The sequence below is a fragment of the Sciurus carolinensis genome, chromosome 13, assembly GCF_902686445.1.
Source record: "Sciurus carolinensis chromosome 13, mSciCar1.2, whole genome shotgun sequence".
NCBI lineage: Eukaryota > Metazoa > Chordata > Mammalia > Rodentia > Sciuridae > Sciurus > Sciurus carolinensis.
The window spans coordinates 62079782-62099749 of NC_062225.1; the positions used below are offsets into that span (position 1 = coordinate 62079782).

The 19968-nt window shown below is 41.0% G+C and overlaps 1 pseudogene; it reads right to left on the reverse strand.

Annotated features, from left to right (window-relative positions):
• Positions 1–3369: 3369 nt before the first annotated feature.
• Positions 3370–19968, reverse strand: part of LOC124962895 (28S ribosomal protein S35, mitochondrial-like) — a 108523-nt pseudogene continuing 91924 nt past the window's right edge.

Genomic DNA, 19968 nt, shown 5'->3' on the forward strand with positions numbered 1-19968 from the left:
ACTGTTCAATTTAAGTTTTTATAGGGGTCCTATGGATGGGACACCAGGTCAAAATGGGTTAATGAGGCATGGTTTGTCTGAAAAACATGCAGTGGTCATCCTAATCCATGTAGTTTGCCTTTCTTTGGTCTATAACTTCTTTTATAGGAACCTCAGATTAATTCCTCTAGCCTTATCCTCTCTAAATATAAATTAAACAAAAGGAACACTTCTCTCTCCCTTGCAAAACTAAAGATTTCAATCAGTGTTCCCCTAGGAAGTCAGAACTTCATTACTGTAAAAATAAAGCAAGTGCCAAATCCCTTTGGAAAGCTGGCCAATCGCTGAGAAGCCCTGTTTATTTAAAACAAGCAATATTTTCTGTGTCACATTCTCTGCATCCAAAGTTTTGGCATTCTTCACAGAAGAATCCCTGTTCATGGACAATGGGAATATTCGGTTTATCATTTTCTGTCTGTGGACTAACTAGAGTTGGTTTATCAACAGAAACGGGCCCACCCTCTCAAGCGGAGCTTCCCCTTCTCACTTCTGTCTGAACTCCAGATTCTCAAGGAAGGACCATTAGGTAGAAGGCAGTATTTCTCTGCACTTTTAGTGGGCTTTTCTAATGTTTTCCCCAGTCCTTTGACTTTCACTACCACTAAAAAGTCCTCAGAAGGCCTCAAGCTTAACTTCACTCAATTTTATTCTACCCAAGAAAATTAACACTAATTATAGTCACTCTTGTCATGCTGTGAGAATCCCTTATATCAGAGTAGAAACCCAATTTTATAATTTTGGACACGCCCTGAAATATGCTTTAATTTTGAAAATGCTTTAATATTGAAAATGTCATTTAAAAATGTGTTTAAAAATCCTCCATTCTGTGGAATTTGTGTGTGTGTGTGTGTGTGTGTGTGTGTGTGTGTGTGTGTGTGTCTGTGCTGGGGGCCAAATCCAGGGTCTCATACATGCTGGGCAAGTGCTCTACCACTAAACTACATTCCCAACCTTTTGAGTTTTGGGGGTTTTTTGTTTGTTTTGTTTGTTTGTTTGTTTTTGGTTATAGAATCTGACTAATTTACTCAGGCTGGCCTTGAACTTTCTATCCTGCTTCAGCCTCTCTACTGGCTAGGATGACAGGTATTTACCACCATGCCTGGGCAGGAAGTCACATTTTAAAAATCTGGTTTCCTAACATCATCTTCTAGTAAGTTAATCAGTCACTAGTAGGTTACTCAATATTACATTCTTTAGATGTACTTCAGGAAATGTCAGAGAGCACTCAAATTCCCTAGAATCTCCTGTATTCTAACAAAATGTAGATTCAAGACAACTTCAAACTGTATGACTCCCTGACAGCATTCAAGATATTTTTTTTCATCATTGTGCTCAGCAGGTATGAGGGTCACATAGGTCAAAGTTCAAAATGAAAAGTCAACCAGACTCTAATGGAAGCTCATCAAGTATTGTCAAGAGGTAGCTGAACCCAGCTCATGTTATTTTTTCATAGTAAATTAAAGCATCTCAGAGACCTTCACTTTGTTAAACCTATCTGTATAAGGACTGTAAAAACAGATTTCTAATATCCTTTTCCAGAAGAAAAATAAAATTAAATTCTCTTCAGGCTACATTACTAGACTAATGATGCCAGAAGCACAGAGCATTTTCTTAATTAATGAAATATCTCAGGTTAAATCTTGCTAACCTATCTGCAAGCAAATCCTCCCATCCTTCCCCAATATTTTGTTTCCCTGAAAGATAATGGCTTTGATTCTGGATCCTGATATTCTTAAGTTTTCTGTGAAATCAAATTCCATTTATGAGCCTTGCTTTTATTTCTCTCCCCCATTCCAATTTTACCTTTATGCTTTCAAAAGGCAAACATGTTTTGATCTCTTGGAATTTGATTTCATCTTTCATTCAGCCTTAGAGTCACTATTCTTTTATAGAACTTTTTAAAATTAAACACTTGCCAGAAGTTGAAGGAAACTAAAATCCTGGGAGATTTAGACAAGGATTATTATACGTCCAAGAACTTCTACCCCTACTCGCAACTCACTGATACAAGAGTCCCAGGAGAGCAGAGGAAGGAGGATGGTGGTAAGTCAAGTGACTTACTTCAGTTATCCTTCCTGTCCCCTTCCTTCACCCTCCACTCTCTGGGCTGGTTTCTTTGCTAAACACTTAGATGGCAACAGTGGATAAGACAACCACAGTCCCCATCCTTACAGAGCTTACAGACAAGAACTCCTACCATCGTGATACAATATATTAAATGCCAGAGTGAGGGCTCACGAGAGAATCCCACTCACCATACTCGGAACCAGCTTCAAGGTACACAACTTATATAGTCATACAGGGACCCAAGCTTAGATGAGTACTGTTGTCTGTCTTGAGATTTTTTTTTCCCCCACGAGGTCCTATTGCTCCGGACCAGTATGCTATATAACCAGTCTTGCACAGACTTGCCACACAAAACTCAGGTGCAGGCCATTCTCCCTCTGTGGCCCAGTCTAGCATCTAAACTCTTTTGCTGAAGCAGGTTCCAATGACTTGACATGCTTCCTTTTCCTCTTTAGTACACCACTGATTGCATTCTTTATTCTTGGAACTTGCCACCCCCTAAATTGTCTGCAGAATGATGTTCAATGCATTGGCACCTGCTTCCTAGTTAATGTCATTGGTGTGATTTTTGTATTTCAATGTCCTTTTGGATCACTGCTACAGAGAAATAAAACTAACACGAAGATGTTACAAAGTTACTAACAAAATAGCAGATCACCTATACTCTACCCAGCCTGTTTTATGACCAGAGATGGAACAGAAACAAATCCTCCCCTATCAGGCTGAACAGTGCAGCAGCAAAGACTCTCCTTGAGGAACTGGCCTTTCTGCAACTCAACAGACTAGGGGACATTCAGTTCTCAGAGTCCCCAGCTCTCAAAAAGAATTCTTGAAGGGTTGTTTCCAGAGGCTAAGACTCCACCATGACCCAGGCACACACAAGGCAAGACCAGTCAGAGATGGGGCCCTCCACCCTTTGAGATCTGGGGCCTATCTCATTCTCGCAGCGCCTCTTACTATCATACCCATTTTGTAAAGAAAGGCTTAAAAGGTCAAACTACTAGGATTAACCAGCTAGGGAGAGGAGACCCAAATACAGACTTTTTTTTTTTTTTCCATCTGATTAGTCTAATTAACCCAATATATAAACTTAAAAAAAAAAAACTTGGAAATAATCATTGTCATCACACATTAGAGTGAAAGGGATAATTTTAAGTCTGATGTAAAACAAATGGTTTTTAAAACATTTTTACTTTTATATCAAATTAGATATAGATTACATATATCATAATATTAATAAAGCAGGTTTTTCTACTTCATAATTCATGCCAAACTTAATATTCTCTTCACTGATTCTTTGTATTGGGAAAGGGTAGTTTCATTTCCCCCCTCATTCTTAAGAGTAAGAACAGATTTTCAGTATTCTTCAACTTTTTTGGTACCAAGGAGCTCTTCTTTATTTAGTTCTGTGTTCTTCTCAGCAGATTTAATTGGAAGAAGAGTTTCTAGGATATTTTTTTCTGAGGCACTATTTTTCCACATATATTCTTCCATGTCTGCTTCAGTCTTATTTTTTTCCCATTCTTCAGTTTTCCAAGACTCCTGGTATAAAACCGTTAGTAGATATATCGCATAATCATAATTCTGTCTCTTTAAAGGACACCTATCTGTTTTGATGGTAAGTACATCCTTTGGGGTTTCAAATAGATGGTCCTGATGAAACAATCAGCTGTGTCAATTTCAATCAGAAAATGCTTCTCACATTTCTCATCACTGTCTAGTGCAGCTGGCCATTTGTTTTTTTAATTGCTACAGGAGTCAAATGCACAAAACTGGGGATCTTTAAAAGTTCCAGATTTCCCTCCTTTGCCATAGGCACGCCCTTTTTCACTGGATAACACATTCAAACAGGTAGAGGTACTGTGGAGGGTTTAAATGGTGCTGCAACAGGGTAAACTCTAGGTCAGTCCTGGTCAACAGCCATTTTCTCTGTCCTAGGAGGTAGTGCCTTTCTTCTCAGCTGCCTTTCACTTTTGGATGTTCTTTCTGTCATGCGCAGTCCAGGCCTCAAAGCATGAGTGGCCAGGGATACCACAGGGGAGAAGGCACGCAGAGTCCTGACCCATGGCTGCAGGCCCAGCCAGAGCCGGAGCACCGCGGCCACCACGCTATGAGGACAGCAAGCGGGAGGGAACAAGTCTCTAGACTTCTCAACCTCTATGCTTCCTCCTTTTTCCTAGTCTTAAGGCAGTGCCTCCTTATGATCCCCTAAAAAATCTTCCCTGCTGTATGATTAAGCACAAATAGAAACGAGAAGCCCCAGTCCCTCCACACTACCCCCAGCAGTTTCAGGTGCCCAAGGTAAATGTCCAGCTGCCAGAGCAACAAGCTTCAGGACAAGGAGGAGATAGGATGGGGGACAGGCCTGTGCCCCAGGATGGAGATGGTCTGCACCCTGGGTTGAAACGGGTGAAGGCACAGCCTCTCTCTGGGAGCTGCACCCAGGGGAGGGTGATCTGTAGGAAAAGGCTTGGGAGGAGAGGGCAGAGGTGTGAGGCCACAGCATTGGAGATGCTCCAGGAAGGGACTGGGGCAGGGTACACTGACGATGACGCCAAGAAAGAAAGATTGATAAATTTAATTTTTAGGAAGGTTTCTGAGTCAAAAGTTGCATGAAGTATCTATACTGCCCTTCTAAAGTTATGGGGCGCAACTTAAGAACAGACCAATCACCGGCCAGCTGACTGTCTCACTCAATGCCCCAAAAAATGGCTATTGGGAGAACAGCCCCGACCACAGGGTTGTAGGGGTTCTTATACCAAAAATCACATTAATTATAAGTGTCTGTTGCTATGATTCGAAATTGCACATTAACATCATGAGATCATCAACAGAGGGGAAAGTGGGTCAAAATGACCCTTATCTAGGTACAAACTAAAGAATGGTTACTAACATCCACACAATCACTGTTCACATGGTACGTTGTTTAGGAGCAATAGGGATCAAAAGAGAGCAGTTTTTCTTTACATAGAGATTGTCATTCTGTATAGTTAAACATGTCACACTAAGTAACTGATAATGGGCACAGAGGCAGGGTGTTCCCATGGGAGAAGTTTATTTCCTACATAACATGGAGTCTCAGAGCAAAATGGAGTCTGTTTAGTCATTTCCCTTAGAGTCTGGCCTATAACATTCTCATGGAGTCAGATCTGTCAGTCCATCACACTAAAAGTTATGTTAAAAAAATAAAACACATATATATATATTCAAAGCTTCTGAAGTTAGACTGCAATATCTTTGATGCAGTATCAACATATACTATGCTTCTTGAGATCCTGGTATTTAAGTTACAGAGAGAACAAATCAGCACTTTAGACCATTTCCACTGCTTTAGAAAGAGCTAGAAGATGATTCATCCTCTCAGAGGGACCTGCCCCTAACCATAACACCACTAAATATTGGAAGCTTTTTCTAGTCAAGAGAAAAAAATTTTTTAACAAAATGACTAGAAATTAAACACTAGAATTCTTAAAAAGCATTTTAGGAGAAAAGGAAAATTCCTGGAAAATATGATCAGCTACCCAGGCCACAGAGCATACACCATACATATGACTAGAGGTGCTCCTAAGTGTTAAAAATAAGGCTTGATAATGGGGACCCAACAGGGACCGGGTTTCCCTAATAAGAATCTGAATTCCAGATGAACGTTTTAGCCCCTAAAGGATTCTAGGAGCATGTGTATTTTGAGATAATTAGTCATCATGTAGTGGACCGTTTTACCAATTTTTCACTTTAGTGAAATCTCAGGTAAAGAGTCCATTAAATTATATTTGCTCTTTAGGGACTGACTTCCTGATCTGTAAAGCAGAATAATGAAACAGTGACACATCATATCAGGCAATGAAATTAAAGAGGCTGTTTTCACTGAGCAGGGAATAACTCACCTAGTAAACAACCCAGAAAAGACTTAAAAGTCAAAAATTAAAATCTTGATATCAAGTTAACCCCCACAGTGCTGAAAAGGTTTGCCTTTAGTAACAAAAATAGATTTTCTAGATTCAGAAAAGAAAGCCATTCCCTGAAATAAGAATTGGCTCTAGGAATAGCAGGGCAAGGGAAGGGGAATATTTTATCTTCCAACTGCAGCCCAAGTCACTCAGTGGAAATCCAATTTTCAAGTAGAAGAGAAACTCCCATCTTTTTCCCCAACCTTCCTTCAAGTGCAAGAGTAAGTTACCCATGGTCGTGGTATGTTCAGAAACCTAAAGAATAAACAATCCCAGTACACTTTTTTTTTTTTTTTTTTTTGGTTCAATTTTTGAGATACATTTCAGGGGTATTTAGTACATTCACCATATCATTCATGCAACCATCACTTCTAAATCCAAGACATTTCCATCACTATAAAAGCAAATTATGTGCAGAAACATTGATTCTGTGTTTCCCTCCTCCTACTCCCTGGCGACCACTAGTTTGTCTCTTAGTTGTATGGATTTATCTATTCTGAATGTTTCAAACAAATGAGATTATACTAAGTGACTTTTGTGTCTGCCTTCTTTCTCTTGGCATAACATTTTTATGGCTCATTCATGTTGTAGCATTTATCAGCACTTCATTCTTTTTCATGACTGATTAATATTCAATTGAATGGATTTAGGATTTACCTCTTTTCTTTTTCCATTCATCACTTGATAGATATTTCGGTTGTTGCCACCACTGGGCTACTATGACTCCTGCTGCCTTGAGTTGTGACCCCCTTTAACATAAATATTATGAGAGTGATTTATATACCACCCCTCATTTGGTCCTCTAATACGCATATCATTCATTTCTCAGGATTATTTATAAGACACAAAAGATATATTTCATAGAAATAATTCCAAGTCACCCACCTACTAAATGGTAAAACCCAGGCCCTTTGACTTCAGAAGTGAGCTCTGTAACCTATTAGACAGGAAGACTTCTAGTCCTTAACTCTATCTTAATTTCATCTGGAAGCAATTTTCCTTGGGCAGGTGAGGCCATACAAATTCATTTCATGCTCCAAATGCCACACAAAACTATGGCTACACTTGAAGCTCCTAAGGAGTAGGATTATGTTTTGTACACTATCATAGAATATAGCACTGATGATAGTATCTGTACAGCCACACAAAGCTATCACCAAACACAAGATTAGAAGGAAGAAAACACACACAAACACATACACTCAGGACAGACTCACACCATCACCGGAAAATTTTTCTTTTGTTCCTGTGACTTCCTGATCACTGTGCCCCTTTCCACACACTGGGAACATGAGTCAGGAGCAAGTCTGAACTGAAGGTAAAGTTAGTGGTGAAAATCACTGTGGAAAAATTCAGTAAAGTTCCTACTGCAGTCATCAGGCCTTTATTGCCTTTCTATTGTGAGACTGTACTACACAAAAAGCAAAAACCAATATGAAAAATAAAAACAGCAAAAAATGCTTTGTAAGGCATTAGCTCCATTATACTTCTGTCAAGGTTAATGCCCTACCCTTTCTGTGTCACAGAGAAATTATGGCTCCATGCACATCCCTCTTATATGCAGCTAAGCCCTGGATTAATGTATGATTTTAAAAAGTGAAGTTCCTATGTCACTGGACCAAGAACCAGAAGATGGATCCTAATCCTAGACCCATTTAAAATCATCAAATGTTAGGAGACTGTTCATTTCGGATCCCAATCTATTCCCAGTACAAGTGAAAATGATATTCCTACAGGACATTGGGTTAAGTGGGTACCTGCTTGCAGCTAGGAATGAAATAAAAGGAGTTTTAGATTGTGGAACCAACCTAGATGCCCTTCAACAGATGAATGGATAAAGAAACTCTGGTATATATACACAATGGAATATTATTCTGCCATAAAGAAGAATAATATGGCATTTGCAAATAAATGGATGGAATTGGAGAATATCATGCTAAGTGAAATAAGCCAAGCCCAAAAAACCAAAGGCCAAATGTTTTCCCTGATAAGTAGGGAATGATATATAATGGGGGTTGGGGGGGTGGGGAATGAGAGAATAAAGGGGAAACTTTAGAATATGTAGAAGAAAATGAGAGGAGGGAGGAATGAAAAATGGTGGAATGAGACAGACATCATTACCCTATGTACATGTATGATTACACGAATGGTATGAATCTACATTGTGCACAACCACAGAAATGAAATGATGTACCTCATTTGTGTACAATGAATCAAAATACAGTCTGTAAAAAATTAAAAGCTAAATAATAAGAAAAAGAAAAAAAAAAAAAAACCCAAAGGAAACAAACCCAACCAACAAACCTCTGCAACTGATTAGAGGTTGGCACCATATGGTATTTATTACCCCACAGTTATCACCTTGTGGTAGTAACAGTGCTTAAAATTTTTGTTTTCTGTTGAAACATTTCACATTAGCATCATGCTATCTCACCATGACTTTTTAAAGTGAGTGGGAATATTCCCATTTTATAGAAAAGGAAGCTCAAGCTAAATGTAGTGATTTCTATAATTATTCAGCTTAAAACTAGCAGATCCACAAGTCTAAGCCAGGTTTTCGGATTCAATCCATGCATCATTACCTAATTTATTCTTAAACTTGAGTTTGCATCAAATCATCTGAGAAGCTTTTTAAAGTACAGCCACTCAAGCATGGCATCATGGGAATTGTGTTTCCAACAAGCTCCCAGGTGCAGCCAGTCTTGGGATCCCCATTCAGGTGTGGCTGCCCAGTTGGCCAGTGTTCCATCACATTGACCATGGAGGTTCTCTCAATTACCTGTCCCTTACCCACTGAAATACAAAACATTCGACTTTCACAGCCCATCCTGAGAAATGGGTGACCACAGCAAGAATCATCTGTCAAAACATCATCCTATGTTTGCTCCCACCTGAAGGTCCATTTCTCTACAAAAATTCCTGCTAGCCTCTTCCTCTAAAAACCTTTTGTATTTGAGGTATTTGCACATCCTGAAATTGGAGAGTTCTCCCTATTGCAATAGTTTTTGAACAAAGTGTCTCCTTGCCAAGTCCATATTTGTCCTTATTTGACAAAGTTCTCAGCCTCTGAATAAACTGCAAGATTCATCAATGCTTCTCCACAGAAGGAAAAGATCTGACAATACCATTTGGGGTTTAATTTATGCACGCAGTAAATCGACTGGGGATTTTACCCCATAGACAGCCTTGAGATTCCACATAGGCCAAAATGTGTTTATCTATGGCTTGTTGTAGACCTTGCTTATCTTAGTTTCTGGACTTTAATTCCTAGCATCTGAAAAATCAGTCCCGTAGGGACCTAAAGATGAAAGTTTTCCCTATCTCCAGTTGTTTTCAAAACTCAAAAAGTGTCTGCCGTGAAATAGATCTCTCCTGAGATAGACCCTGCTTCCTCGTGTTCTAGGAAATGTTTCTTGAGGCTGCCAAAGCAACCTTCAAAACCGACTTTTTTCCTCCAAGGAGATGTCTCCCTTGTTTGTGCAACTCCCAGATTTGAGGTGTGCACTTTTCGTAATCTCTGGCTAGGCAGCCTAATTGGCTCTCACTGCCTTAACCATCCTCCTCCCAGCTGAACGCTTGGCTTGGCTTTGCAAAACTCTGGCCAAGAAATCACCCAGGCTCTTCAGAGGCAAATTTTAAGAGGAGAGTGCCAAAAAAGGAAATTAAAATCTTCTAAGTGCAAAAATTCCTTCCCATCAGTTAGAGAGCATTAGGCTATTTCTAGTCTACTACTTAAAGTGGTTTAATTTGTTGGTTGTTACTATTAACAATTATACAATGATGTCCCAAGTTTCAAAAATGCCTACTTTTTTAGGCAAGAAATAAAATGATCAAATGAAATTTGGATCTCAGGGGTGTGTAGTATCACTAGAACATTTCTAAAGAAACTCTACAGTATAGCTTTCTGAGTAGGTGATGCCTCTTGTCTTATTTTACTCCACAGGACACTCAAAAAGGCAAAAGAGGTGACAGAAAGCAGCATGTATTGATAGGAAGAAAAACCCCTAGAGTTAAATACCTGGGCTTAATAAGGCAAACGTGGTCTTAGGCAAATCACTAAACCACTCCAAGCCTCAATTTCTTAACCTGTGGGAGTAGGCATAAATAACATGTGAATCCAGTCTACCTCGTTTTGGTTGAGAAGATGGAGGAGTTGGAAAACATTTTAAAACAGTTAAGTGTTTTAGAGAAAAAAAATCAAAGCAATAAATATAAAATTCTATCATTCTGAGCCTTCAAATCATCCTAGGATGATTTGCTATGTATACTTCTACATCTCCAAAGATTTTTCTCCTTTATCACATGTCTCCAAGTCTTCATGAATGCTTTTGTCAAAAAGATGACTCTGTAGGTAATGTTGGTACATTAACAAAGTACATAATATATGCATCTCCAAGCCAAGCTGATAATATATACCATAAATTTAAGTACAACAGCACTTGCTTGTCTAAGGCCTTATTTAAACTCTTTTGGGAGTTAGCAATCAATTTATCTAACTCATTAGAATTGATTACATACATAGACTTTTTGCCTTTCAAGTGAACCAGAAACTTGCAATATTTTTCATAACAAGTCTTATGTCTCAAATATACTTGTATTTCTCATGCTGAACCTGCAATAGAATGTTAATGTTCTGTCATCACTTTAAAGAGCAGGAAAGGGAGGCATTTTAAAAATTAGTCAAAGTGAGCTTTCAAGCATCTGCTATGCTTCCCTAGTCCTGGAACTTGAAAAGAAGCTATGTCCAGTCTGCATTATGTGAATTTGCCTGGAGTGGAAAAGGGAGACATTGCAGAGAATTGGAGTCTGGAGCTGAGGTTTTAAAAAGTTGTCACCGCAAAAATTCCCTAACAGAGCAGAGACCCAGTATACCTGGGTTCTTCTCACCAGGTAACACTCAGCTTCAGGGACGCTCACAACATGGCCTGGGCCTGGTAGCAGCAGAGCTCTGTTGGACCTGAGCATCCTCCAGGTCCACCCCAGACCTACTACATAAAACACTCCGGGGTGGGGCCTGCCAACCTGTGCTTAACAAGCCCGCCAGGTAATTCCAATGTCTGCTCCAAGCTGAGCACTGCTGTTTATGCTATGGGTTGGCAGAGAAAACATCCAGTCCTGGTTTGATGATTCTCTGCCTAGAACCTGAAAGGGACCTGGATTCAGTGCACCCTCCATTCATTTGACAGGTTCTATGATTTTTATATGAAAGAAGTAAAGTCATGTGTTTTGTTTAAAAAAAAAAAATGACAAGCAACACAGGACATATAGAAGACATCTGTGATTCCACAGTCCAGAATAAGCAGTCAGGGCCATGACATTGCACAACTCCAGGGAAGATACAATGTAAGTCATGGATCACAGCAGTCTTAACCACTATTCATATCTTTTTGAATATCTTCCAATATATCCTCCATATAGAATCTGTGGTACCTACCATCTTAGAACCTGTTTTTATATTGAAAGAGATAATCATGATATAATCAAAACCATATGCTTTTTTGAATTTGTGATGGTATTTTTTATTTTTTATTTTTGCAGACTGCATTTTGATTCATTGTACACAAATGGGGTACAACTTTTCATTTCTATGGTTGTGCACAATGTGGATTCACTGGATTATCATATGCTTTTAAACATTCCTAATATAGGTTATTTTTAGTGACAGTCTGGTGGAATTTTCAGTGGGTTTACTATAAAGTATTATATGTGATTTGATATTTTGATTATAATTTGAAACCCTTATAAATACTAAAATGAACAACTATGAATGTTTCCTCGTGTGCACCTGTGGTTTTTCTCCTGTGGTAACTTCTAAGCAGAGAGATTAAAAATAAGGTCAAGAAGAAAGTTATCTTCTTGCTCTTTATTTGTGGTGGTATCATTCTATTTTACTCATAGCAGACTAAACTCTACATTTTGGAATTTTTTTTTTCAAGTAAGTATGTTAGGCTCTTTTCTATGAATCACTGAAGCATCTAGCTCAATGAAGAATCTAACTTGGACTTGTCCTCACGCTGCCATGTTAAGGAGATCCTAGCACCAAGGCAAAGTTCTCTTTCCAGAGGCAGCTTCCTGATTCAACATTAACAATTTTTGTCCATGTGCTTCCTGCAACCAGCACAGTTCCTTTAGAGCTTTGCAGAAAGTTCATTAGCCAGGTTGAGATCCATCAGTGAAGGACATAGAATTTTCCCCCACATTTCTGACACCAGTCATGGAATTTTAGTTCCTTTTCTTTATCTGGAATCCTTCAATGGCCCCTTTTTTCCTTCCACCCGTGACTAAATGGACTTCAATCAATTCGCATCATGTAGAAGCACAGCCATTCTGGAAGGGAGGGCGTTGCTGTGTGCACAGCACTAGGGGAGATACACGGCAGCCTTCCAAGGCTGTGGGTTGGTAATGGAAGGCTTGACAGGCACTTCATAACCCTGAAGCACTGTGATTACAAGCTCCAGCGCCTGCGTTAGGCGAGCAGGGGGAAAATTCGCAGTTCATCCAGCGCAGCAAGGCCCCTCATTGGAGCACTGCAGACATTTGGCTGAAAGCTGCAGAGCCTGCTCCAATGCGCCAGCTGGGGGCAGGAAATGAATCACACAGTAAAACGGAACGTGATCACCTCTCTGGCTGCCACGTATCTATGAGCAGGCTGCCTCTGCATCTTCACATGTCTAAGTGGGGCCATTAACCAGCCTGCATGGACTGGAGAGATTCTTCCAGATTATCACTCAGTCCATTGCTTTCCATATTCTCCAGATTATAGCAAACTCTATAGAATACAGGAGGAAGCAAAGCAGTGAAGGGAAAAGCAGCCCCATGGAGGTGGAAATCCCGAAGGCCTGAGTTCCAATCCCTCCTCCACTGATTCCTCCTGTCCTCACCTGTGATAGGGTGAGGGTGGCTGCTGTCCTCCTCACCATACCACCCACCATATGCAAGTGATAAACTGAATCAGCAATTCCTATAATTGATGAACTACCCCTATTCTCCACTCCCAAAGGCCAGCGGGAAGATAAGGAGCAGTTAATTATGTCTGAATTCAGAACTACACGTGGCCTTGTTTTGCCCACTTAAAGTGGTCCCTCCCCATCAGCCCCTCCTTTCCACCTGCTTCAATGCTTTACCCTCCAGTCATCCTTCAAGGTCATATCAAGACCCAGCCTGCAGTGGGTTCTGCCTTTTCTAATAGTATAGCAGTTATTGTTCTGACCACTACTTTGAGGTTCCTGTTATCTTTTAATTTGAGTGTGTGTGTGTTTCACCTCCATCACTAAGTTATAAACTTCATAAAGTCAAGGATTATGAAGTATACTTCTGGGTGTGCCCTGCAGTGACTCTTATCATGGAATTTATCCTAAGAAAGTAATCACAGGCACTTATGACTGATGAGTGCAAACCGATTTGTCACAATAATAACCAGTCCAAATAATTATTTTCTCCCGTAGAGCCTGAAAGAGCAGGGATAATCCATCCTCCTCACCTATCATCACTGTCACCTGCTTCCTAATTCCCTACATCCCGAGACTCAAGCCCCTATAAAAGGCTGCTCTCTAGTCCTTCAAGACTCTGGAGACTTTGGGACTAGGGTGGGCTTGAGGGTGGCTACAATATATTGTTTGGCAGAATTCCAAGCTACTTCCAATTTCCTCGGAGACAATTGCAACATTCTCAAAAATCCTCAAAACCAACAAACACTATGTTGGAGGGGAATTCTGAACTGAAATGAATAAAATATGGTAGGATTATTAAAGAACAGGGGGATCGCTGGGGCTCAGGTAGCAGACCCCCGATGTGGAAGGCAGAGTGGGCGTCTCTGCTGCTGTCGGCATTGACCCACTCCTGCATGCTCAGTCTCTGTTTCCACACTGATGCTCAGCATTTAAAAAGTCTTTTGTTCCTCATTCATGTTTAAAATGCAAATAGCCCCTGTTTAAATAAGCAGTAAGACAAATGGTTTATGTCAGGCCCTTAACTTAATGCAGGTTTTAATAGTAGAACAATAAGAAGAGATGCCATTGAATGAAAAAAGAGAATAGAAAGGAACAAAAACTCCCTTTGGGGCCAAAAATAAATTTATCCTATTTTTAAAAAAAATTTTAATTGCTCTGTTATAATTATACACAACAGTGGGGTTCATTGTTACTTATTTGTATATGCACACAATATAATAATATAATTTGGTCGATCTTAGCCTCAGTTATATCTGTTCTAGAATAATAATAAATCAACAGAAGCAAAAATAGCAACTTACTCTTGTAGGGTGGATTGTAGTCTATAGAATATGGTGATATCTATCACCTAAGACTTTTCCCAGAACAATCCCCCAAGGTCGACAGAATTCCCACATGACTGGTGAACCAAACGAGTCTTAAGGAGACGAAGTGAGAACTCAGAGTGTCACAAATACTGATTAGTAGAATGAGGTTTCAAAAACTTGGCCATGTTTATTTATTCAGTGGATAATTATGAAGGACCTACTATAGACCAGACTTGGGCTTAACATTAGGGATGCACAAAGCCCAGCACAGATTCTGACCTTGTAGACCTAGGAATCTCATAAATAAGACAAGTACTAATCAAATTAGTGACATAAATCAATGTGGTACTGCAGTGGTGAAAAGAGTCGTGGGAGTGGTGACAAGGACAAGCAGCCTGGACAGAGAAGGCTGAGTAAAGGAACAATTGTGCAGAGTGGTGACAGAGGATGGGAGAGCAGTGACTGAGATCGGGGGTCTCTGATGCCCTCCTGGCTGTGGCATGCCTGGTACCTGGGAATGTTTCTGTGCAAGGGCACAGGATGCTCAGCTGCTGTGGCAATGCCCTGCATGAGGAGGCTCTGTGCAAGAGTCCTATCAACTCTGACCTTGATCTCAGGTGCACAGCTCCCAGGAAGGAAGGAATTCTTATGCTAGACAACCACAATGTTTCATCAACTCTGCCTCTCTAGTTCCTGCCCACTTTACAGTAACGTTTAACAATGGACATTCTTCAGATCTACACAAAGCTCCTAACATTGCACTTTCCAACTGAGGATGGCAACTGCAGAAAAGCTACATAGATGTCCTAGTTTCTGTAACTTTCCTGAATACAAAGAATAATGCTTGCATAGTCTTCAACCTGATAAGGAGACATATATAAATAAAGATGACTGGCTTTAACTCTTTAGATCTGCATTTCCATCAGAGAGCAGAGCTCCACTTGATCCCAACTGAATCTTCAAAATCTGTGTTCAAGAATCTATTTTCCAATCCAATCCCTCTCGCTGAAGCTGAGAGTTTGGCTGTGCTGGTCACAGCAGACAGTAGTTTGGCAAGGAGAGAGGGAGGGCAGTTTTCCAGAAAGAGGGAGGAAATACCCAGCAAAAACCCTAAGCAAGAGCCAGCATGTGTATTCCAGAAACTATCCGAAGGCCTGCGAGGCTGCAGGAGGAGAGCAAGGGAGCAGGTGGTGCAGAAGGAGTGTGGGGAAGTCCGTGGCGGGAGAGCACTTTGAGTCTGGTTTGCCCTGACATGGACTTTGGTCTTTCTAATAAAAATAATTAACTGCTGTGGTTAAAATGTTTTAAATAAGGAGATGAGTCTGAGAAGTTTCCATGATTGAAAAGCATCCTTGCGCACAGTGACCCCATGTTCCCACACCTAAGTGTTTCCAATCAAAGTGAACATGTACAGTGGGAAGCCACGGCCCTTCCACTTGCCATGGCTGTCCAAACCTGAGGATCCCAAACCTGACGCAAGACCATGATGCTTCCTTTCTCCACCCACACCTCCCTAGATCTTGCCTGTAAGGTTCCATGCTGGGCACCACTGCAGATAAATATCTCAGGCTCAAACTCCATTGACAAGAAGTCTGTTACTTGAAGAAGGAAATAAGCCATGTGAACAAAGAAATTCTGGACCAAGAACGATAGCTGTCTCCTGGTTAAGGAAAGGAAATAATCCCAAGATCACAGAGCTGCAGCCTTTCCTTGTGGGATAGTTGGATCTAAAATGTTCCCCCTGGTGCATGTGCTAAAGGCATGGTTGCCAGCCGGTGGCACTATTTGGGGATGATAGAACCCTTAGGAGGTGGGGCCTAGTGGAAGGAAGTTAGGTCATCAGGACAGGCCCTCAAAGGAGATTTTGAGACCCCAGCCCCTTCCTGGGGAAGAAGAAGGTGACCAGGCTTCTGCCACACAGTCCGTTTTCCATGATATATGTGCCACCACAGGCCTAAAGCAGTAGGGCCAAGTAACCATGGACTGAAACCATTAACCAACATAAGCCATTCCTTGAAATGAATTTTCTCAGATATTTTGTCATAACAACAGAAAACTGACAGGATTGACCATAGAACCCAGGTTATTTCAAAGAAAGCATTGCTATAGAAGAGCAGGGTGTAGTTAAATTCCTATCTGCCATGTGACCCTCCCTCTTGCATGCACTCTCACCATAATGATATTTACTACGATGTGATATAGACAAGGGAACCCTGACCAGATCTGAACTGACAGGGCCACCCAACGTTAGACTTTTATCCTCCCAAACTGTGAGTTAAATAAGGATCTTTTCTCTATAAAGTACTCAACCTCAGGTATTTCGTTATAGCCCAAAAAACCCCACACAGACTAATATTGTGGTAACATTTAAATCACATAGACCATGCAGTGATGCAGACGATATGTAGTTTTCTGGCTCCATATCTTTTGTTTTACTTTCAGATATTCTACATGAAGTGAATGTAAAAGGTGCTTTCTACCTACTCACAGGAAAGCAGTTCATTTCTCAGCATAGGCAGGCTATTGATTATACTTCTAACCCAGCTTTTCAGCAATATAGTTGATGAAAACTTTCTCAAAATCTGGCAGTGGTTTAACTGACAGTCATATTCCCCACATTTTTCAGTCTTCCAGTATTTTAAGCAAAAACTGAAAGAGTGTATTTTAGAAACCATTTTATGTGCTTTTATAGGGGTTTCTTTTCTTTGGTATCAAGACTCAGCTGTAAGAAATCTCCAAAGCTAAGAAGATGGCAGAATAAGGAACATGGGGCTAGAAAAATTCAGTTCACTCTTCCTGAGCCTGCACGTTCTCATCTCTGTATTGAATAGAGAGCCCATAAGTTAAAGTGTACGTATAAAGCAGATGCACTGATTTCTACTTTGATCCACTGTATCATGGAGCTGATTTTTTGCTCCTTGGACAAGTCTGATGAGACAGAACACTCATGCAACAAGGCACATGAAGCAGGTTTATCGTAGATACCCATCAAGGGGCAACAGAAGCATAGGATTTATGATAACCTGGCACCTCGAGGTTCAGGAAAGTTGCCCAGAATTGATGGAGTCTTATCTGTGTACCCCACTTGAACCTAGGTAAGGGGTCCCAGAAAGCAGTCCACCATGGGTTTGCACCTCAGGAGCAACAGGACTCACTGAGATAAAGTGTTGAAGGACATCATGTTCTGGGAGGAGTGGGAACAGAGCCAGGTTTTCCTACCAGTTCTTCCCTAGCTAAGGATGTTCCATTCCCAGCGCATTCTACAGTTATTCTTGAAGTACAAACAAGAAAGCCAGGAGAATGGGGTCAGACCCAGGCCATGAGACAACCATCCTGCAATGAGGGCTGTGACCCTGTATTGTTCATACTGCCTGATCATGAGAGAATGCTTCTCGGAGCACCAGACTGGAATCCATGTCTGAAAAAAACAGAGGCACTCAAACCCCAAATAATAACAAATACATGCTGGTTACAGCAGCACAAGTCTGTAATCCCAGCTACTGGGGAGGCTGAGGAAGGAGGATCACAATTTTGAGAGCAGCTTCAGCAACTTAGTGAGACTCTGTCTCAAAAATATAAAATAAAAGAAGAGGGTATGTAACTCAGTGATAAAGCATCTCTGGGTTCAATATATATACACACACATACATATATGAACATGAAGGCTCAACTAGGAGCTAGTAATACTGATGGTTATGGGTGACCAGTTCTGCTTCTTCAAATGTTGAAGTTTGAACATTCGAGAAGCACAGTGAAGCAAGCATATAAACCAGGTGTAATTTAAAAGTAGTAATACAGACTTCTCCTCAGAGGGAGAAAGGGGGTGATAGCTGGTATTGTGGTATCCCGAGAAATGAAAGCCTCTGCAGAGACATGTTTGGGTAACCCTAGGATGGCGGCTGGCATTGAGCCAAGAGGTGGCGCATGATTAGTGTTAACACGGCACGATCTACTTTTGCCTGATTAGTTAACGTCTCCTCTGTGCTAGTGGTCAACAGATGTTCCTCATTCTTAATTGGTACCGTGGCGCATGCTCCAACCATGCTACTTAATCCTAAGCTGATTGGCTGCGTTAGGTATGTAAGACACGCACCTATAGGAAGAACCTCTGATAAGCAGTACCTCTGATAGATGGCAGAACACAGATTGCAGATCGCAGATCACAGAACGCAGGACTAAGCAGACAACTCTAGGTTGCAGATCGCAGAATGAAGATGGCAGGACGCAGGACTAAGAACGCAACTCTAGCACGCACCTTTAGGTCGCAGGTTGCAGGACGCAGGCTGCATGCCGCATGCTATACCCCGCACCTCTAAGAAGCGACCCACCTTTAAGAAGCAGTAGACCTTTGATAAGCGTAGCCTCTCTGAAAGAGTAACATCTCTAAAATTAAGCAAAGTCTCTTTTCCTCTAAGCAAAGTCTCTCTTCCACTAAGCAAAGTCTTTCTTCCTCTCAAAGCCTCTCTTCCTATAAAACTAAAAGTAAGCAAAGCCTCTCTTCCTCTATAAACTAGCAAGTAAGCAAGGAAGTAGCCCAGATAAAGTAATAGAAGTAGTTCAGTTCCAGGCCACCTCCGATAAATTACCACAGGATTGTTGCTGCGGGCGGCAACAAGCATCCTGCCCCGTTTTATATATTTCAGGTTTTATTTGTTCTGTTCATTTCCTCCTTATCTCTGTCCTGGGTACTGACTAGGCCCAGGAGATGCTGATAAGATGGCCAATAGTTGAGAAGCAGATGGACAGGGGTAAGGGCCAAATGGAGTGATCCAGTCAGCAAGCAGTCCAGGGGGCATTAATTAACAACTCCCTGTCTGCAACCTTTTGGTTTGTGTAGTAGAGGTAGTTAATCTTAGTAATCAAAGGGCTCTGGACCAGCTCCAAGTCCTGGAGCCAACGGTGAGCTCCGGCCCACAGGCAGTCTCTGGGACCAGGGCAGGGCAGCCAGAGACTTCTCCAAGCAGCCCTGCTCGCTCCAGTGGCAGGCTCCCTCCAAGGCCAGCTTCTCGGAGCAGACAGCCCAGTGAGAGCCTTTCCCCACAGAGTCAGCTCCAAGTCCTGGAACCAGTAACAGGCTAGGGGCAGCTTTCTTCAGAAACACTTCATTATCAAGTTCCTCCAAGACTTCAGGCTACTGAAGGCTGGGAAGTGATGTACTGGAAATCTACAGGGACTCTATAAGCCATAGAGTAAATCTGCAATATCTCAGAGTCCCACTGATATCTGACCAATATGAGAAAACAAGGGAAGAAAATGCCCCAAACAAATCTAGATGTTACATCAATAAAATCCAATGACAGCATGGCAGAAGAAATGACAGAAAGGGAGTTCAGAATGTACATAATTAAAATGATCAGAGAAGCAAACGATGAGATGAAAGAGCAAAGGTAGGCATTGAATGATGAGATGAAAGAGCAAATGCAGGCATTGAATGATCGCACCAATCGACAGTTAAAAGAGCAAATACAGGAAGCAAAAAATCATTTCAAGAAAGAGTTAGAGATATTGAAAAAAAAAACCAAAAAGAAATCCTTGAAATGAAGGAAACAATGAACCAAATTAAGAACTCCATAGAAAGCATAACCAATAGGATAGAACACCTGGAAGACGGAACCTCAGATATCGAGGACAAAATATTTAACCTTTAAAACAAAGTTG